This window comes from Argopecten irradians, unplaced genomic scaffold (assembly GCF_041381155.1).
Source record: "Argopecten irradians isolate NY unplaced genomic scaffold, Ai_NY scaffold_0565, whole genome shotgun sequence".
Taxonomy (NCBI): Eukaryota; Metazoa; Mollusca; class Bivalvia; order Pectinida; family Pectinidae; genus Argopecten; species Argopecten irradians.
The window spans coordinates 8,040-31,121 of NW_027188032.1; the positions used below are offsets into that span (position 1 = coordinate 8,040).

At 37.3% G+C, this 23,082-nt stretch overlaps 2 long non-coding RNA genes and 1 pseudogene across 2 annotated transcripts; 1 reads left to right on the forward strand and 2 right to left on the reverse strand.

Annotated features, from left to right (window-relative positions):
• Positions 1-1,320: 1,320 nt before the first annotated feature.
• Positions 1,321-3,174, reverse strand: LOC138313047 (uncharacterized). Its single transcript, XR_011207120.1, has 3 exons — positions 3,119-3,174; positions 2,193-2,282; positions 1,321-1,677 (listed from the first exon to the last, which is right to left on the reverse strand). It is a non-coding gene; the product is annotated as an uncharacterized lncRNA (long non-coding RNA).
• Positions 3,175-5,731: 2,557 nt separating this feature from the next.
• Positions 5,732-10,361, forward strand: LOC138313044 (uncharacterized; annotated as a pseudogene).
• Positions 10,362-11,344: 983 nt separating this feature from the next.
• On the reverse strand, positions 11,345-12,962 carry LOC138313045 (uncharacterized). The gene is made up of 2 exons (XR_011207117.1): positions 12,851-12,962; positions 11,345-12,684 (listed from the first exon to the last, which is right to left on the reverse strand). It is a non-coding gene; the product is annotated as an uncharacterized lncRNA (long non-coding RNA).
• Between the last annotated feature and the right edge of the window lie 10,120 nt (positions 12,963-23,082).

Below are 23,082 nucleotides of genomic sequence, written 5' to 3' on the forward strand. Positions count from 1 at the left end.
AAACTCGTATTTAAAAAACTTGTATTTCATGTAATTTGAAGTATTAAAATGATTGAAGTTATTTTTACACAAAAATTAATCATTAATATATAGTTTTACTGTAATGAAGTGGATTTATATTTAGTTGAAGATTATGTGTTTTTTAAATTTTGAAGCTGAGGGCGAGAGCCGCCATATTGCACACCATAATAAAATTTACTGACCCCTATAAAGTGATAGGGGGTCACCACGTGACGGCTCTCCGCCAATCATTTGGGGACATTTCTGTCCGAGGTGCCGATAAATTATCATTAAGTAGTGATTTAATCATTAACAGTAGTTTGAGCATCAGAGTAAGACTAATCCATGGCTTTATTACTGGAGGCAGTTTAATAAAGCTACATCTGTAATAATATCAGGTGTGATCCGTACTTTTTAAATACAATATTGACATCTTAAGATTTTAGATGAGTATGTGATTATACATTTATTAAGACATCAAGGATAAAATTAGGTCCCTGTTTGTGGTGTTACTTACGCAGTCATCCCACAAAGTATCCAGAAGTATTTTGGCCTGTGTGCAAGATTTACAGAAAGACCAGCCCATGCAGCAGTAGAAGTGGTTTCACGGGGCCATAACTCTTCTGGTCTCAATAATTCTGTCAGCTCACTAAATAAACTGTTCTTTATCAATGCAAATGGCAATGTCCTTAAAAAGAGAGAGAAAATCAGAACATTTTCAAGAGGAAATAATGATTTGACACATCCATAAGTGAAGGCTAAGCTATATGATTTCATGCAAAAGTCACTTATGATAACTGAATATGTTATAGTTATATTGATTGTATGTTTTATCGATAATTGTTGCAATTTATTATAATTTTCCAAAGCTTTCCTCAGATACATGATGACAGTATGATATCTACACTTAATGTTCTACACATCAGAATAATTTGTTACTTGTATTGTGACAATCGGGTAAAACTATCTACCAACATGCTTTGTACCATATGAACACAGAATGGTTACTTACTATTGTGGTCTTCAGAAAATGTTCCTGTCTTTTTAAACAAAGAACAAGTAACCAATGTAAGCGTATTTTGACATCAGAGTTTTTTATCCAATGAATGAATTGTTTGTCATTTTCCTCGAGACTGATGTCTTTGTAGTTGCCAGTAGGGACACATTTGTTTTCCAGCTCACATTCCAATTTACAGAATTCTTCGACCAGATAGGTATTCGTGTTGTTTTCCCCATCATGGGAGGACGAACCAGCCTTTTTCTGCTCAACGCACTGTCAAACACATGCAGATAGTTCCAGAAATCTTAATGAAGAGTTCCCTCAATGCAACATAATTCTGATACGGTTCTGGATCATACAATGCTAAAAGTTCATACACGATCTGTAGTTTAGCTTCTCTTGATACTGAAATATCCTCCCTGAAATTGGAGTACCTATCCAGAATCTTATTAATTACATGTAAGTAAATGTTGTGCAGAATTTCATTATTTTTTCTTTAAAAAGGTATACTTCTTCTCAGCTAAGATTGCTTGTATAACAGCGTGCCCCAAAATAGGTTGTTCTAGCAGCTTGCTTTGGAGAAATTCTTGGAGATCTGATGAGAGGGTAACTGAAGCAGATTTGCTTCCATCTGTCAAGGAGGCTTCAGTGATACATTTGTGATAGCTGTATAAATCCTGCCAAGAAGCAAATTAATATGAAAGCATTTAAAATCCACAATAATCCTACTCATTTATTAAGATTTTTTTAATGGCATATAGAAGTACAGATTAAGATGTCATTTATTTAGCTGTTAAAATCAGTTCAATTAGGAATCCTATAGCTTTGATAAATTCCATGTACATGGATTATCAGTATTGCTCCATGCCATTCAAGGTATAAATGTTTTAAAACAAAAACTAAAAATTCATTCATAAATCAGAAATGAATATAGATAAACAATAGCATTTGAAATGTTTCCATTTTTTAATTTTAACCAAATAGTGACAATTGAAATCAGGTAAAATAATTTTTTTGAAAAAAAATTCTTAATTCCAGCATGCAAAACCTAGCGTCCCTTAATTGTTGGCAAAACAAAATTGCTGATGAACATATCATGATACAGGAACGTTCGCTCTATTCCAATTACTGAGACAGATGTTGTTCCCATTTAATCTATGTCATCTTGACCTACTTTAGGAGGGTTACCTACCCTGATGACACACTCGGACACATTATGACAAGCTTCCAAAAGCAACAGTTGGAACTCGGCGTCTTTCTGTAATATTTCACTATTTCCTGTCTGTAAGTGAAAAAAAACCCAGATAAATTATAATTTATCATGCACATACTTGAAATCATTCTGGATTTTTTTTTATAATGTGAAAATCAATATTATCACACTTTATTAAGAATCCTTCTAAATTACATCATTTTGTTTTACTTTTTATCAGGAAAAAATTCAAACTGGAACCTATAACTAGCTAATGAGTATAAACTCCTTAGGGTCTCCCTTAATAACGACAACAAACGACAACAAGTGACAACAAACGATAACACGTTAGATACGAGGAAAAGTAGTAACAACACAGGATATGTTGTTCAGTACATCATAATAAATATTTCTTCCAAGTTTAATGAAGATTGGTGCAAAAATGGAGTAATTAAAGCAATTTAAATATTCTGAAATCGGCTGCTGGCCAACGATAGATCAAGTGACAGAGGTGTGCCGTGACGGCATACCGACAACACATCGTAACATCGAAAAATATTATTAAAAACTAACGACAACAGAAGATTTGTTATTTTTCATACTATAATGCATCTATGTGCAAAATTTCATTTAGTTTGGGGAAAAAATGAAGACATTATAGCTGTTTGAGTTCTATGAGATCGGCGGCTGGTCAGGTTTACAACCAGATCGTTGACTGTCACACACAATGTAACACACGTGTGTACAGGGTCTCGTTTGTGTTTGTCTAAGTCATTGTTGTGTAAACATTATTATAGAACTCTCGGAAAAACTCAATATACAAGTAAACTTCGAGACTCTACGAACATGGACGTTGTTTGACTCAAGATCCCTCCCTTATATTGTTATCGTTTGTTGTCGCTATTTAAGGTGACACGACTGCTTACATATATATTGCTATCATCTGAGCAGTTATTACTGAATTTTGTGTACTCCTGGAGAGAGCGAGCCAGGACAACTGCTGAGGAGATGAGATCTGGAAGTCTTGGCCAATACAGTGACTGGAAATAACAAAAGAATTATTAATATGCTACAACACACATGTATCTAATCTGCTTTTCATGTTTTAATTTGTAGATGATTGTAATAGTTGAAAGATGATTATTAAAACAATCCATATTTTTTAAAAATCACTTTTGCAATGTTTTTACATGCATTTTATTCATTATGTTGGTCATTAAAGAAGCACATCCTTTGATTACAAATAAAGGATGTTTTCCAAACTGTAGATGAGGTTGATAGTTTTTTGCCTTGGCAATTTAATCTGAAGTCTAATTATCCACATGTCAACATTGTTGCACGTCAATTTCACTGGAATTTTAAGTATAATCAATAAGGGCGAAGGGCACGAAATGTGAAGCACATCTAAGGTAACAGATACACAAAAATATAAGAAAAAAACACTATCTTCAAAATTCAATCATACACATTGACAGCTTCAGTTTGCGGCCGCCATTTTTTCATACATATGGGGAGGTTGTGCGTTGCTCCGGTACTGCTCTCCCCAGTAAAATATATATATTTAACTAATGCAAATGCATAACAGGGTTAGTTTAACATTTTTTATTGTTTTTTAAATAATTATAATAACAATTTGAAATTAAAAGCTATAGAATGCAGTCAAAATATCCACCAAGGCGAAGATGAGTACAAGGAATCATGACGTCACATAACGTCAACAAATGGCGCAAAATCATAGGATTCGCATGTAGTGTTTCCCACAGGAAAAAAAAGGGCATGGTGCTGGGCTTTGACTGCGATAAATATCCATCAGGGGGGCATAAATGTTATATCGAAGACTTCCAATACAAGGGAAAATCTTTAAAATTGTCTTATTGTTTATTTAATTCTGATTCAACTTAATATCATTCAATATGCTTTAAACAGGACATATATTTGTAACGTACCAGCGGGGGTTGTTTACCAAGATATACTTGGGTCCCTATTAGGATTTACAAACTATTACTGCAGCAGCCAATATATACAGATAAGCTAGGTTACAACCAGTAACACTAGTCAATGTGCTATGTACATATACACGTTATAAGCACATATGACAGAGTACCTCCCTGTACTACAATGAACTAGATGAAGGGAGACAACTCCTATATATAACAATAGAGCGCAACACACTCAGTGCTGATCATGGCCCTTCACATCAACACTATAATGACTGCCTGTCGTTAAACGTGTACACGACACACTGTTAGCTCGTAGCCCGCTGACTGCGAGCGTGTCGCCAACACTAACACAGCTAGCTGTTACCAGCCCTACTCAAGACTACCTATGTCATGACCCGACTCACAACTACCTATGTCGTGACCCTACTCACGACTACCTAGCTAGTGGTCGTGAGCTGATGTCGCGAGTAACTCGCGACCTGTAGTCGATATGTGTGTACCACCCTACGTATAGCTAAGAGCTGCAAAGCTCTAACACTCAACAGCTAATACAATACGACTACTGGTCCTGTCGCTCGGTATGACACTGATCAAGGCAAGACTTATTCAGCCACTTCTATCTTTCAGTGCCACTACCTACTACCTTGTCAATGTTCACAGCTCGACGTTCAGGACCAAAAGGTGAACAATCTGCCAGCTCGCTCCCTTTTATACTGCGAGAGAAAGCAGCGCCCCTAGCGGCAATCATCGTAATTATCTCGGAACTCCCGCGGGTTTAATTAACGTATTAGAGGTGTTCGCTACATTAAAGTCACCAAAACGCTTACACTGTATACTGCCCCGACAATGAAGCGTCTGCCTAACATTAACAATAACAACACACATACAGCGAAGCACATGTGTTACACATGACATAGCGGTAAGGCCTATTTTCGCCACATATTTAATTATTCTGAGTAAAAAAATGATTTTGGAAATTGTCATCTGCCGATCATATGATCATGACTATAATTGATTCACAAGAAAGATCTAAATTTCATTTATTTTTATTAAAAAATTTATGCTTTATTTCAATCCAACTACCTTTATCTTTCTTTCTTTCTCTCTGTTGAAATATTAAAAAATACTGTATTGAATTAAATAAGATAACATGTTTCATAATGATGGATAATTTATTAAAATAATGTCCTTAAATTTACAAGCACTATAAATTAAGAAAATACAGATATTAATTAATTGTTACAGTAGTATTCAAAATGTAATTTAATCTGAGAGAGAAAAAAGTTGATTTATTTTTTTATTTTATTTATTTTAATTAAGTTGTATTAATAATTTTATTTTTATTAATATATTTTTTCTAAAAATAAATTCCATCGAAATTCTCAACAAGGACATAGTCATTCAGATCCCCCGCCAATGGAGATATCAAAGCTGAAGTAAGTTTGATTGTGGAGACTTATGTATACGGAAAAAAAACAGGAAAAAGGAAGTTGAGCTAAAGAAAGATGGAGTATAGTTCAAGTAGAGCGGGGCTGCAATTGTTGAATCAGGTATACAGCCTTGACATTTGTTGGCGATAATTTTCCTGTTTTTTTTTTACTCTCGCGTCGGTCTAAGCGTTGATAGATCCGCTAGTGTAATACATCGATCGATAGCTGACTTGCTCAGGTAACTTGTAAACGGGACAGCGTATGAGCCTAAGGTTATTTTTAGCGATGTACCGAGAAGGGAACCTCCAACAATGACAAGCCTAGTGATTGGTCCGAGCTGTTCATGCGAGCATTGCGTGACGTCATATATAAATCGGGGAATCCCGACCTCGCGTTGTTAGAAAGCGAAAATGTCCGAGACGGGGATGTCAGGCGATGGCTTTCTCGCATCAATAGATCCTGGTCTGTTAGATTTTCGGACCGAGTTCTACAGCAGGTCTGTCACTAGCGAGGAGACACTCAGATATTTACGGCCCAGAGAAGTTAGGGAAATGGAAATCCCTGAGGTTTATAAGAGGATGATAATAGACAAAATCATCAACATGCAGTATTGCAGACACCCGACACGAAAAACAAAATGAAGATGAAAACTCAAGAAGCAAGTCCCGATTCGGAGTTGTCTACACCACGTGTTCCAAAGTCGAGAGGGAAACGGTTGCATTTTAACGAAAATGATAACTATGATGTAGAAAAGTCAACAAGCAGCGTTACACATGCTGACGAAGATTTTGACCACTCAGTCTCAACGCCTGCCAAAAAGCCCTGCAACTTTCTCCAGCGGGAAATAGAAAAATTAGAAGATGAAAGAACTACCTTTAACATTCTACTCATGCACAAAAAGAATGAATTGAAGGTAAGTTTAAATGAAGCACAAAACACTAATTAGGTTCAGAAAATAAATTCTTACTTATTAGGTGTTAGTTTAGTTTTTGTAAACATAACAAAATCCGCGATCTCAATGTGATTAATCGCTTCCCTGTCCATCCCTCACTTAGGCCACAGGGCCTGGTACTGTTATGTATGTAAATAGACGTGACCTATCTTATATATATCATCTTTAGTAACGAGGCCCTGTGTTTAGGCCTACAACTGTACAATACATGTAGCCTTACATATATATTACAAAAATCTCTAAAGTGGTCTATAATGTTGACTTGGTAACCAAAGGTAGACTTAAGTTGTTTACATAATTTGTACAAGAATAATCATAATTTTAAAAAAAGTGGGATTTTTATACATTGATTTTATTACATATTTTTCATGTAGTAAATTTTGTGTACTTAACATTCTGAAGTATGTTTTCAATTGTCAATTTCAATTTCAAAAGTATAAGTATTTGATGCATTATGCTGAGGTGTGAATATTAAAATCACTGTATGACGTGTGAATGCCATAACATCCTATTTTGAAGGATTTGAGGACGCCTCCACTGGAACCATTGGTTCCCCTTACCGGCCCATGGAGGAGTGCCGACAAAGACTATGTGCGATAAGTGTCACAGACGAGGACATAAAGCCCATGGAAATAAAGGAGGGGAGGCCTGTCCTTACGATGCATGTGATGGCTTCAAAACATGTGGGAATCTGAGCAAGCACAAAGACTACAAACAAAATATCACAGAAGTAAGTACATTGGGATTGGCGTTTATTTTATAAATTAGCAAGGACCGTTTTTTATAGTGTCCGAATATGGAAATTTTGGGTATTAGTTGGAAAATCATAATCATTTGAAGAAAACTTATTGATTATTGTTTATATAATTGGCTTTCAATACACCAATCTGCAATGAACTTTCACCAGATAACCGCAAGTTTTAGGGTAATGATTAGTACACGAAAGCCAAAAGGTGTGAGGTTATTTTTTATATTGTTTAATACCTGACATGAAGGAAAGTTGGTCAGAATCAATCGGAGTTATTTAACAAAAAGTCAAGGTCAGTACAAGTCAAAGGTTACCATTACTTTTAAAAATATAATTCTTGCAAAATCTCTTCCTGTTAGTCCAATGTCAAGGTCATCATATTGATTATTCAATGTCATAGCAGCTGAAGAATGCAAATTGATATCCATTGTGAAGGGGAGAGGTACAGTAATACTGTCCTTCCTGTGTTAAAAACTAATGTCATTTTTTTCTGTTATTGAAATAATATGTTTGATTTTAGATGGAGAAAGAAGTTGCTGGTATTGAAAAAGACATCCGTTGCAACGAAGAAAAAATGAGGAGTCTTAAAAGCTTTCTAGAGGTGAACTCCTCCAACTTTGTGCGGGCAGTAAGGCCTCAACTGCAATTAAAGAAAAAATACATCGGAAAGAACGGAAACCAACAACTTCAAAAAGATATACGATTTTTGAAATTGGCAACTAATGGCAAGATACCACCTAACCTAACAAATATGTCAGCAAGTGAGCTAAATGAATTAATAATGGTAGGTCGTAGACAGACAAATGAAACATTCGGAACACAGGATGAAACGTACACCCATGGCCAATCTCTGATCATGAGGCAACCATCGGTGACATCTGGAATACAGAATCAATCTTTGTTATCAACCATGCCCAGTTCACACAGTCAATCCCCAGTTGAACCATCCATCCATGACCAATCTCTCCTGCAACAGACAATTTCTTCGCCACAGATGCCAATGTATCCAATGTGGCCCGGGATGGGGATGTATCCATATATGAACATGCCTTTCCCATCATACCCACATATGTGGTATCCCAGTTGCAGCAGCACTTCCAGCAGTACTGTGTCCAAGTCTCCAGCTGAGGATTGTGAACTGTTTCCTCCACTGCCAGAAGAAGTTCCAAAACCACCACTACCAAATGATGCTCCACCATCAGATTACTAGTAAACACATGATATTGATTGAAACATCAAACATTAGTTGTTTACCTACTTTTCCCCCATGTATTATACACAGGATTTTTTGCAATATTTTGAAAAATATCAAACAGATATTATATTTCATCATTTTTTAGAATTTTATTTGTCATAGTAATAGGATTCTGAAAATCAAAGAAATTATCAAGGAACAAAAACCTTTTGCTTGGGACTATATAGTATTAAACATCAGCATTTTGATGTTGAGCCTCAAATGGAAGTCAAGAGGCAAATCATTTGATATCATTTAATTTTTGGCATCCTGTTATAAAACAAATGCTATAAAATCATGTATACAGACCAATGAGACCATACATAGAATTTTAAATTTTATTGTTTCAAATTATTGCTAAAATTCCAGTTGATGAAACAATTGGAAAGTGACCATTTTTACTTTTATACTCTTCGACCAGAATGGTTAAAAATAATGTTTTGACATCAAAGTTTGTGCGAAACAACTCAATGTCGACATCCGAGATGTACATAAATGTGCTGTTGACTAATGATTTTGAAAATATCTACAATCTATACAGTATTTTAAAGTTTTTCAACAGACCTTTTTTTTCTAATGCAGAGTTATCTCCCCATATAGTGAATTTTAAGCTAGAAACACTATCATTGATAAGCAGGATTTATCAAATTTCTTACTGGTGGATATTTTTATCTGTCAAAATATACCACTGAGAGTGGTTTCTTATTCTATTTTGTTTTTTCTATTCTGTTATAAGCGGAAACATATTATAATTAATTAATTCACATCTATTTGTCCCATTCTGTGTACACCCACCACAAGACTTTACCACAGGGACTTGACCAATCGACACCCTATATGTCCTTAGTCACTGCTATGAAGAGGGCTGAATAATCAATTGATCAGGTCCCTGTACATGTGCACTAAACTGGGAACCAATGTAGCCATGACATGTATTACAAACCAAGTTAGAATCCTCATCTAATAATAAGTTGGTGAATTTGGAAATGAGTGCAATTTTAAACTGTACTGTGGTGCTAGAAGTATTATTATTATTAATAATAATTATCAGTTCATGTTTGCAGTTATTAATGCAAAAAATGAACAATTGTTTTCGTATTTTGTGCATACACTTTTAATTTATGTTCAATGCAATCCTGGGAGGATTATTAGGTCAACTGCCTGTAGTCATGTTTACCTATTTTGAATGGTTCTTGTCTGCGAGTTAAGAATGTCATATATATATATATTGTCAACTTCAAAACTAATGTCATACATTGTCAACTTCGAAACTTAAGTGATTGACAGATTTCTGCCACATTTGACTTGAAGAAATTTTGAAATAATGCAATGAAAAATTAGGCTCATTTGGAAACAGCTATAGGTATATTTCTTTTAGAATCTGCTTTTTTTCTGGATCCTTATACAAGATGTAGTAAGAAGCACATTTGTTTGCATGACAAATATAATAAAACAATATGTTACAAGTGGAAGAAATTTGACAAGTTATTAAACTTTTTAAAGTCATATCCTGGTAAATGCACAATTGGATATGTACAGCAAAGCAAGACAATCAGAAACAAGGAACATGTAACATAAAAATTTAAATTGTTTTTATATTGTATATCAGGTAATGGGCCACCTCCATCTTTTTCATAATTCCTACATTTGTGTTCCGTTTTTTATCTAATCTCATACACTAGCCCCTGGGCTTCTTGCATGATAAAGTGTGCAACTTAATAATGATAATTATAATATCCTGTGTTTCCAATTGTCAAGTTTTGATCCACAGTTCCAATTGTGTAATTTCCAATGTGAAGTCGGGAGAGACTTGAGTATTTGGTAATGTTCTTGTTTTGCTAATAAATATTTTCTCTGATTATTAATTGGTGTTTGCTATTTATTTTTTTGAATGTTGTTTATTTAAACAACACACACATCCCACCAGTGGATAACAATGGTCATTTTGAGGGAAAACCTCCTTGTTAGGAGATCCGTTACAAAATTGTGTATACACAATATACAGGACTGTTTAATTAGTGGTCTTTATACTTGTTAAGACGATGCACCATAGTCTAAGGATGACACCAATTGAATGTCAAGATCAAAGGTCAAGGTCACATACGCTGAAATGTTACCAAATAGTACTATAGTGTACATGTATACACAATAAAAGCAGAACTGTTCAATGGATCTTCTTTACAGTAGGATGATTAACCATAGTTCAGCGATGACACCTATTGAATGTTGATGTCATAGGTCAAGGTTACAGAAGCTGAAATGTTGCACAATAATAGCAGAACTGATAGATGAAATTATATACTACCATAGTCCTGGGATGACGTATATTAAATGTCAAGGTCACAGAATCCGAACTTTTACCAACTGAAAAAAATATCTATTCACAACAAAAGCAGAATCATCCAAATTATTTTTTATACTTGGTAGTGTGATGTACCGTGAAAAGGCATATTAGTCAAATGGCTATATATAGCAATCAGAATTATCAGGAGTGATTTTTTATCTTCGGCCAATTCTATGCTCCCATGGGGCAGTATACTAAAACTGATATGCTGTATCTTAATTTCACCTCTATGATCTGCACAGTTTGTTATAGGAGTGTATGCCCTAGCAACCACTACAAGAGTACCTTACAATTACAAGCAAAGAAATTGATGCGAGCATGATTCAATGATAATGCCTATTAATGGTCAAGGTCACAGAAGCTAAAATATTGGAAGATGTAAAGTCATTATCATGGGTCAAGGTCACGGCAGCTGATACTGTGATACATACATTAGAATTATTCACCATCAACAGTACTAGTGTGCTAACGTCATTTCATGAAATTGCAACAAAATTTCATCTATTGAAATAGTGTCCAATTATTTTTTATTGATTGGATGCAGAGATGCCATCATTTGAACATATCATTTTAGTGACTTCCTTGTAAGGATAAAAGAAATGACATCATAAATAAATGGTTGCATATGCATATATATTGGCAGTTTGAAAACGAAAAAGCGGAAAAAAATTATAATTATATTGCAAGAAAAAATTCCAAACATTTGCTTTTCAGTTTTAGAACGCGTCATTTGATTAACTACCATCTAAATGCATTATTTTATGTTAACTGAAATCTATGGGCAAAAATGATTTTGTCTGCATATACTTAGATAAAACAAAATTGATTGATGTAGTATATAGCCTGACCGGTTGGTAATGTTCTCGTTTACGTGGTAGGCCGACTCTAATGTACTGCAATTTTTACAATAAAGAACAATCTATACATAATATAACAAATTCCATCATATTTTAATTTACAAAGTAATATTCATGCAGTATTACAAAACCAGTTAAATGACATGCTAAACTAGAACTGTAGAGTTGGTTGAATTAAGTCACCGCTTCTATAATGCCTTTTATGGTAGTAACAAAGAAGGCTACATGACAAAATGATGTAACTTGCTGTTACGTACTGTATTAATATCATCTTTATGTACTAATTAAGATGGGTCGTAACACATTAGTCTCACACATAACCACAGTTTGCAATCAATTTCGGCAGAGTTGAATCTTCATTTTTGTTTAAGGCATTCACTATGGCTAACTCTGTAAATGAATAAGTAAACTCTTCATTTTCTCTCAAGTTATTTCTCATCAAATGAAATATGTATTCACACACGTTGAACTCTGGACTGTATGGTGGCTGAAATAACAAGGTGATATTTCTTGTAGCAAGCATATTTCTCAAAAGCTGTTCTCCATACCGATGGTGGTGAAAACCACAATTATCTAAAATCACACAGTCACCATGGGCTAGCACAGGGTTTCCTAACTGGTTTGTCTTCTACATGAGTTCATCAAAAAAGTTTACTAACTCCATTGCATTTGAAGGTCCATCTAATATATCGTAATAATCGATACCAAAATATCCACATGCAAGATTGACGGTGTGTGTTGCATTGATGCATATCGCTGCACCTCAACTGCGCGGGTTCCTTCAAAGCTATGACCATATTTTCGATTACCGGATGTTCGCACAACAGACGCCTCATCGAAAAAATGAAGTTGTTCTGGGGTAAAATTCAATACTTGTGCCATGAAAGCATCCAGTCTATTTTCATATGCAAGTGTTCGAGTTTCCGCCGGCACAGGTTGAATTATCTTCCGCGTCATGCCAAGCTCATTCTTTATAACATGTCTGATCTGAGAAGCAGAGGGTACATTGTCATTCGTACATATGTTGTCTTTGTAGTAAATGCTGTCTTATATCTCTCTGCTATATATACTGGGGTTTTTTACTTTTCTCGTATTCTATGTAGCGTAGAACTTCGTCAGTGACTTTCGTTTTTGACAATTTTATGGCACCCACCTGTTGTTAAACCAGTTTGTTTGCTGATTTCTTTGAAGCTAAGACCCTCAGTATACAATTGAATAATCTGTGATTTTACACAAATGTCTGTAGAGATTTGCCGTTCATGTAAAGTTTCCCGTAGAGTTTCGCTTCTGTCGACTGCGACTGCCATGTTTGTTGTGGGGAAACAGGCCTCACTTCCACGCTTTGGGACACTCGGGCTTTTTTCGGTAAAGCGGGAACGACCGATGTGTCCGATGCTTATTATTTAGATATGCCCGATGCTAGTATTAGATTCAAAGGCAGAATCGGACCACCCGATTGTTACATTTACCTGTGCTTCCCTTCGCACTGTGCAATGTAATACATCGTTGGAGATCATTCAACGCTTAGACTCGACGCGAGAGTAAATATTCTGTACTCACAACGCAGTTATTAATAATCAGGTCTGTTGTTGTCTAATGTCTTAATGGCATACATATCAAATTTGCACCGCAGTTTTAATATTCGTATTTTATTGCATCCACCATATAACACTGCCACCGAATATAATCACATATGTGTTTCTTTCCTTTTATGGTAAGGGAGATAAGCAAGGTGAATAGTTTTAGGATATGCGAAGCATATAGGTGAAAAATACTATTTACCTGTTTTATAACTAGGTACAATGACAGTGTCATAAATGGCCTGAAAAGATTGTGTCTATGAAGTTTCATGAAAGACCTCTGCTGGGTTTTAGAGTATGCTCCGGAAATGAACCTGCTACAAAAAAATGACATTTTCAGCAATGTTTCTATGGTTACAGAAAAAAGCACAAAAAGTGAAAAAACCTAAAAATAGCAAAAGGCACTACTAGACCATGAGAACAATGTGTCTATGAAGTTTCATGGAATATCTCTGCTGGTTTTTAGAGTTGTGCTCCGGAAACGATTCTTAAACAAAAATCTGCCATTTTCAGCAATGTTTCCATGGTTACAGAAAAAGTACAAAAAGTGAAAGCCTTAAAATAGCAAAAGGCAACTACTAGACCATAAGACTAATGTGACTATGGAGTTCTGTGCATATATTTCAACCGGTTTTCCAGTTATGCTGCGGGAAACAAACCTGGTACAAAAATATGATATTTTCAGCAATGTTTCCATGGTTACAGAAAAAAGTGCATAAATGAAAACCTAAAAATAGCAAAAGCACTACTAGGACCATAAGAACAATGTGTACTATGAAGTTTCAAGAGTTTGTGCTCCGGAAGCGACTCTTACACAAAAATCTGCCATTTTCAGCAATGTTTCCATGGTTACAGAAAAAAGTACAAAAAGTGAAAACCTTAAAATAGCAAAAGGCACCATTAGACCATAAGACCAATGTGTCTATGAAGTTTCGTGGAAATATCTCTTCTGGTTTTAGCGTTATGACTCGCGAAACCGAACCGCCCCCCCCCCCCCCCTTGAGTACAAAAATATGATATTATTAGGAATTAGTTTCCACTGGATTACGAAAAAAGGTGAATAAAATGAATAACCTAAAAATAGCATATTAAGGCACGGACTAAGACCATTAAGAACAAGGTTGTCTATGTTAGGTTTCATGGAAAATTTTACTGCTGGTTTTTTTAAAAAGGGGAAGGTGGGGCTCGCCGGAAAACGATTCTTGAACAAAAAATCTGCCATTGTTACAGCATAATGTTTCCATGGTTTACAAGTAAAAAAGGTACTAAAAAGTGAAAGCCCTTAAAATATAGCACAAAAGGCCACTACTAGGGTCCATAAAGTGTACTTAGGTGCAGATGGAGGTCTGTGCATTATATTTCAACCACGGGGTTCCAGTTTTGCTTCGGAAACGACAAACCTGGTACAAAAATATGATTATTTTCAGCAATGTTTCCATGGTTACGGAAAAAAGTGCATAAAATGAAAACCTAAAAATAGCAAAAGGCACTACTAGACCATAAGAACAATGTGGTCTATTGAAGTTTCATGGAAATATCTCTGCTGGTTCTAGAGATTGTGCTCCGGAAGCGACTCTTACACAAAAATCTGCCATTTTCAGCAATGTTTCCATGGTTACAGAAAAAAAGTACAAAAAAGTGAAAACCTTAAAATAGCAAAAGGCACCATTAGACCATAAGACCAATGTGTCTATGAAGTTTCGTGGAAATATCTCTTCTGGTTTTAGAGTTATGCTCCGGAAACGAACCTGGTACAAAAATATGATATTTTCAGCAATGTTTCCATGGTTACGGAAAAAGTGCATAAAATGAAAACCTAAAAATAGCAAAAGGACACTACTAGACCATAAGAACAATGTGTCTATGAAGTTTCATGGAAATATCTCTGCTGGTTCTAGAGTTGTGCTCCGGAAGCGACTCTTACACAAAAATCTGCCATTTTCAGCAATGTTTCCATGGTTACAGAAAAAAGTACAAAAAGTGAAAACCTTAAAATAGCAAAAGGCACCATTAGACCATAAGATCCAATGTGTCTATGAAGTTTCGTGGAAATATCTCTTCTGGTTTTAGAGTTATGCTCCGGAAACGAACCTGGTACAAAAATATGATATTTTCAGCAATGGTTTCCATGGTTATGGATAAAAAATGCAAAAAAATGAAAACCTGAAAATAGCAAAAGGCACTACTAAACCATAAGACCAATGGGTGTATGAAGTTTCGTGGATATACCTCTACTGGTTTTAGAGTTATGCTCCGGAAACCATTCGTATACGGACGGACAGACGGACAGACAGATGGACGGAAGGAACCCATTTGTATATCCCCCGCCAACTTTGTTGGGCAGGAGATATAAAAATAATGTTGTTTTTATTTTTTAAAAACGTGAATGTTAGTAAAATTTCTGAAAAACCGGATCCTCTATTATGCTAGGTTTTACACTTTGTTCCCGGCGACCACGGGTAGCCCTGTTTGCCCGAAACGTGGTGCGCAGTGGAATTTTGGCATATTTTTGTCTCTGTAATTCAAGTTGAGCTAGGTCTTGTGAAGTTTTGCCACGGTCTTTTACGGATTACGTGGTGGACCGTGGATATAGGGGAAAGTGCTGTTCCCGGAGGTTGAAGGTACACTACGGTTTTTAGCCAGTTTATCAAGGATACCACTACGTTCTCTCTAGCATGTTTACGATCTGATGAGGGTCTGTCTACGTTTTACACGTTTTGATCCAAGCTCCAATACGTCTTTTTCACGGTCCGCCGAGGCATACCTAGGGATGAAAGTCTGATGCCGGCTTTTTTCGTAGCAAATGAAACAATATCTAATGCCGAAAATGGCATTTTAAACACGTTTTTAATTACAAAATGTGTTAAAAGAAAATAAAATCTTAACTGTATTTTGGTCTAAATATTAATTATTATAGCCAAGTGTTTTCTACGCAAATATTTTTTTCTGTAATGGTTCCCACTTAATCTCACTTAGCTTTGGAATATTTTGATGGTTTAAATGTGTTTGATAATGACTATTTTCTAATTTAATAATACAAATAATTCCATGAGGTAACAAATATGTACATGTACCAAGGCCAGGCAATGATACTCCATCATATATTGCTTGCAACGTAAGACCGTAATAAGGACGTAACATGCCGTATCACGGCGGGGCTTTCAACTGCTACAAGCCGTGATGTGCCTTGACAGAACGCATCAAAACGTCTATCATCCACCTTGGCTTGCCGTCAAAACCTTGACGAACCTGGACAAAACGGCACAAAACGTGCAGCCAATCGGCATCAACCGTGATAAAACGTGGGAAAACACAAACAGACCGTCACAAAAACTTGAAATCACCATGAAATCCGGGGAACGTGCTTGCTGCCCGTTCACCACCACGGATCGCCTGGAAGTTTTGTTACGGTCTCGTACGCACTGTTACGTTTTGTTACGTCAATACCTGTTTTATTACGTCCTGTTTGCGTTCACCGTCTGTAACCGTGACTGCCGTGGCATATTTTTGACAGTTTTGTCCAACAGTGGCCTGAAACGGTGCTGCCGTGGCCGACGGGAACATAGTGTAAAACCTAGAATTACAATACACCCAAAATGGGGACCATTATGATTGCAAAGCTTGTGACATCCATCAGATATAGATAGGCATGTTTTAACATTAAAAAACGTGAGTAATCATTTTACAGTTGTAAGCAGTATTTGTTTTTGTTGTAACTGCTTACTAGCTGTAGTCATAAAACTTAAATGATAAGGCCAGCTGATTGTTTTCTAGGCTGGCCGATTGGCTGCTTGACTTCAGCTTTACGTAATACACAGACGTGAAAGTGACACCACAAGCCAAGGTGGAAATAGCCCAAGGCTGCTAATTAAGGCCACTAGGGGTGTTGATCAGGGGGTTCAGGAGTTGGTCACATTCTCTTTCGTTTACTTAATTATCAAGCGACTGCCTTGTATTTTGGTAGTACAGTAAAAATGTACTGGGGGACAAACAGGGCAGGGCGTTAGGTTATAGCGGACATGGCGTCAGGTAAAAAAGGGCGCGACGCAGCGCCATGCTAATCGGGGCTGTGGGAAACACTAGCATACGCAGCACTCAAGGCACCTGAAATGGACAAGAGAAATCCGAATATTTGAGTTAATTTCTTTGAGTTTAGCTAGACCAATTATTACATCATATTACTTCTATATTTTAAGTGTGTCACTTTTATTTCTAAATTATGTCTTTTAACTGAAATAAGAAAAATAAAATCAACAAGTAGAGATTCGCTCTTCCTATGCCTTGCATGATTCATATTAATACATCTGGCTGCGCCCTTTAAGGCTTGCCTTCAGTCATTTTAATAGAGTATTTTTTTTCATAATTTGGTGCTTTGTGGTGTTTTATTATTATGTAATCATTTAACGATCATTGAGTTCTTCCAATCATCATGTTCATGTAGCAATTGTGTAATATCGAATGATGAAGATGAAGATGACTTTAATTGATTATCATTGATGATTTTTTTGATTGTATAAACTGTTAGTGGGTGATGGTCGTTTTGCGGTTTTCGTCTCATGTCAAAATTTTATCACACCATCAATAGGTATATGATTTATCTATTATTATCTCGAAGTATTTCCCTTAAGTTTTCTTCCGATGATTTTTTAAACTCTCATGGTGCATTTGGTGAAGACAGGTTCGAGCAACCCACTCCCACTGGACCCATGGTCTTCAAAGTTAGTAGACAGTAATATCGAAACCAACTTTGGACAGAATATCGACGTTCTTCTTTGGTACGGAAACAATGCAATGTTGTCGCGACTCCTTCCATCGTGCATCACATAAACATACACGTTGTAGAACGTTTTTTGAAAGCTAAACGGCATATTTAGCAAACGGCCATATCCAAGTGTAAAAAGTTCCAGTGTTTGTTATGGGATTTATGGGCGGGGGATGTCGCCTTCTTGTCTTGGGTCACATGAAAGTTGTTCGACCTTTGAAACTGATGACGTGGTGTATTGTTATGTTTTTGCATTGTGTTGCAAATCAACGTGATCTGATTTTCCGGGCTTACACGTTATTCGTTTATGCGAATAACAGTATTGAAATAAAGTAAATGCATATTATATATATATACTTCATAGTTACTTTTTAATTCTTCTTTATATATCAAATAAGTTATAAAAACAAAATATCACTCAATGGAATAGAAGTATCTTTCGGGTGATACAGCAATAAATTCGAACAAACGAAAGAATGGTCCCGGAAATAAATGGTATCCTCACCACCTACATCATGTTAAAAAGTATTTAACATGTATTTATGCGCACCAAATGAAAGGACGCTGTAAGTTAAAGAACTAGAAACCTATCATAAACGTTTGTAGCATAGTGCGGCCAATTTCACGAAGACAGAATGGTTTCGTTAATGCTTTCATTGTTGCTATTTACTTGAGGGGGACAAAAATCAAGATAATCAATGAGTAATACAATTTTAATCTAAAATCGTAAGTATGCAATATTGTGGTAGCTGAAAAAACCGAATTAAAATGTTATTTAACAGATAGTAAAATAGAAACACTGCATATACGTTTTTGGACGTTGAAAACTAAGTTACGACAAGTCTAGGGTAGATGTAAACTTATAGCATAAGTTGATATTTCCCAAATGTTGGAACAAGTCTTTGTGACAAAATGGGTTTCAGTTTGAAATACGAAGGGTCTGCTCGCTGATTAATATGTATATATGCATATATAATTTGTATATGGAAGTTTTGTACAATTCGATGTGGCCATAATTTAGTCATTATGGCTAGTGCGGTCGATCCACTGGCAGTTCCTGTAAAAATACGAAAGCAGGAAAGTGGCTATGAGCTGCCAAGAAATAAGCATGATATCGACCTTGCATTCGGATTTGGGGATGCACATACTAGACTGGTGTCAGATGACTCGCAAGACAAAAACGTAAATTGAAATTTCAATCATTTTTTTCTTGTCATATATATATACTGATATAATCTCATAGTAGGCCTATACAGTGAACATCTAAACAACTTGTAAAATTTCCTTGATGTCATCTTTACAATAAAGTTTTTTATCGTATAAATTCATAATACAACAATTAAAGGTTAACACAACGAGACACTTTTTAACATTACGTCTTATGCATCTAACTATCATATAAAAACATATATGGCGGAAGGCAGCAAGTTTACTGTGATCAACTGCAAACTTCAATTTATGGAAAACTTTCAAGAATGTGCGACAGTTGTTGCAGCGATAAAATATTCCAGTTCTACCAGCATTGTTCAATCTACGATTATTTTTCGTGGGTCCTTTTCAATGGTGTTTGTGAAAACAATGGGTCCCACAGTGTTATATATGAGTGTAGGACAAACCCCCCCCCCCCCCTCCCCGGACAAAAGCCCCTTGGGACATAAGCCCCTAGGACAAAAGAGCCCCTCCGGATAAAAGCCCTTCTGGACAAAAGCCCCTTCTTTATAAAATAATTTTTTTTTCCTTATTTTTATTTATTTAAAGATGCTCTAATTCTTTGTTATATCATCATGGAGTGATTTCTTTCATCTAATTACTAAGCGATTGGTAGAATATGTGCTGTCACACTGAATCTTCGTAGTATTTTTATTCAGTTACAAAAATTTTGGTGTATTGGTTTGTTCGTAATTTTGATTGAAGTTTGCTATCTAATTTTAGCGGTCATGTAAGGGATTACCATTTATTAAAAAAAAATTACGGGATTGGTTCCCGATAAAATTGCAAATGTGTGCTGCGGTCATTACCTATATGTGTTTTAGAAAATTTCGGTTTATGTACCAAAGGCAAAAGAAATTTTATATAGATTTTTTGGTTGTTAAAGATGCTCGTTGCTATGAAATGTTGCACGCGCTTTACTTAAAACCATATTTACAATGTATTCAGTTAGATGCGAACGCTTATAATTACAACTGTTTCTAAAGGAAAGTCTGATTTCTACAATCACTAAGCAGCCAGCCATACATTGTGGATACCTTATTATGTTGCTAACGGAATATTGGTACATTTGTAATGATGTTTTATGATAGCGCGATGCAGTTTGGACATGTAAAAGACCATTGGCTCTAAAGGACACAAAGTCCCTATGGATGTGAAATCATCAATATTGAACTTATTTACCATTAAGTGTTTTTGATAATCGTGAAGTCAGGTTAACGACACTCATGTAAACATAAACGCATTAGATTGAATTCGTTATATAACAGAATAAGCTTCCATGTCAGATAATTTTTACATAAAGGAATATTACTTATCAAGTTCTGACTAGTGTGCGTTTGCCCTTGCCAATAACGATTATGAATGATTTAATGGATCCTGAAAAAGTGTTGTATGAATTTAAGGATCACTGAAATTATTGCCGCTTATCATGAGTAGGACCATAATTCAGGTCTACGGTTGAAATTTTAAATATCTTGCATTTTTGATCCATGTGGTAACCTCGAGATGTTAATACAATTTTGTTGACGTTTTTTCAAAATTGATTGCGCAAACAGCGGTCATCCTTGATATTTTTGTCACAGTGATTTAAAACTTGTTTGAAAGTAATAAAAATTAATAATAATGTAGCTTGGACTTACTAAACATTCGGACATTGTTAATTTAACTTCTTTCTGTGATCAAAAATGATGGCCGCCATGCTTGAAAATTTTATTTTGGAGGTTCTTTTCAAGGTTTTAGTTTGTGATGGGATGGCTTTGTCTATGGAAATGTTCCTATGGTCTGTCTTAACGATGAAATTCTTCGTTTCTTTGCACAGTCTTGGCGAGGATCAAAAATAGTCCAAGATCCACGGAGTTCTTGGTAAAACGGCATTGGGGTGAGTTTGTGTTATAGTGCGGTTTGGGGGTGAAAGAGATTTCGGGTGATTTGGGGGTGTCCTTTCTAAAGTTATTCTTATGTGGGTCGGGTCGATAACATCAGGAGGTGCGCGGTGGTTTCAAACTGTGTAATCTAATGGTTCTAGCGAGTGGTTAATACAACTGTGTTTTGAGAAGATGGTACCCACACACCCCCCCCCCCCCTTAACCCACCCCCCCCAGTACAGTGTTACCACTCCCCCCCCCCATTCAAGCTGCGATAGTTCATTTGCCACCCCCCCCCCCCCCCCCCCCACTGTTTTTTTCTTGTTACAATGAGTTTTGGGGGATGTGGTTTCCTGACCCCCCCCATGTGGATGTGGTGGGGGTTTGGGGGGGTGGGTTTTTATACCCAAATCTTGATATTGGTCCCCCCCCGGGGTTCCCCCCCCCCCCCCCCACTTCGGGGTCGTGTTTTTGGGCTGCGGGGGTCCCCCATGAAAGGTGTCCTGATTGACCCCACCCCCCCCCCCCCAGAAGAAATGGGTGGTTGACACCCCCCCCTTTTTGACCACCCCCCATTGGGGGGTATTAACCCCCCCCACCCCATTGTTTGGGTTTGTGATTTGGTGGTCCCCTAGTTTTGGTATACCCACCCCCTGATTTTTTTTTTTCCCCCCCCCCCCCCCCCCACCCCCCCCCCCCCCCCCCCCCCCATGGTGTTCCCCCACAACCCCCCACCCACCCCCCCGGTTGTATATTTTTACGTGATTGGTTTGGGGATTGGGCACCCCGCCCATTATTGGGGTTATTATGGGGGGTTATCAACATTCACCTAGGATTTGCTGTGAATATTTTTACCCCCCCCCCCCACCCCCCCCCCAATATGGAGCCCCCCCCCCCCCCCACCCCCCCCCCCACCCCCCCCCCCCCCCCCACCCAAGGGTTATGTAACACCCAAGTTAAATCCCTCCCTCAACCCACCCACAACCACCCCCCACACCCCCCCCTATAAACTCACCCGCCCAGTTATGGGGTGTGGTTAATTTTTAAGGATGACTTGTGTTATATGGGGGATTCGATATTTACATTACACATGGGGTGGAATATTCCCCCACATTGCTACGGTTAGTGTCCCAAGGCCATTGAAGGTTGTATACAGGTTTTAAGGGGCAACAAATCCCCCCCCCCCCCCATGGCTGTCCCCCCCGGCCTTAGATATCAAAAAAGTTAGTTCTCGAATTATGTTATATTTAATAAGTCCTTTACCGTCCCCCAGTTTTCACCACTTTTCCCCCCCCATGGCTTACTGATGGGGTTGATGCGGGTCCCATATTGGGGGGTATGTGGTTGGATGTACCTTAATGCAATTAAGAAAAAAATGGTTGTGACCCCCCCCCCCAACCCAACCCCCCCCCAAGATTGATGTCCATAATCCCATAGTGGAGGGGTATAGGTTGTGTGGGTTACTATGTACCCCTGAGTCCCTGTGTGGTGTTTTTAGGATACCCCCCCCTTTTGGGGTGGGAATACTTAAGATGTGGGTTTGTTAACCCCTATATTTAACAATTTTAGAAAAATGATTGGGGGTGGGGGGGGGCAACCCCCCCCCCCCCCCCCCCCCCCCCCAAACCATGGGACATGGAGGGGGGCGTTGTGGGGGGGGGGGGTGGTATTAACAAAAAATTTAAACCCATGTGGTTTGGGGATGGGTTGGGGTTTTAGGGTATTTTTGTTTCTAGAGCTTAATAAACCCATGGGTGACCCCCCCGTGGGTGGGAGGGGGTGGGGGGGAATGTTGCGGTGATATGGTATGTTAGGATCGGATTAGTGTTTTGGGGTCGGTGTATGAAAGTTGAGGTGTTGGCCCTGCCCCCCATTTAAACTCAAAACCCCCCCCCCCCCCCAAAATAGGGTGGATTAGCTGCTTGGGTACCACTCGTGTGGTAGGGTGGGGTTTTTTGTTGTTTGTTTA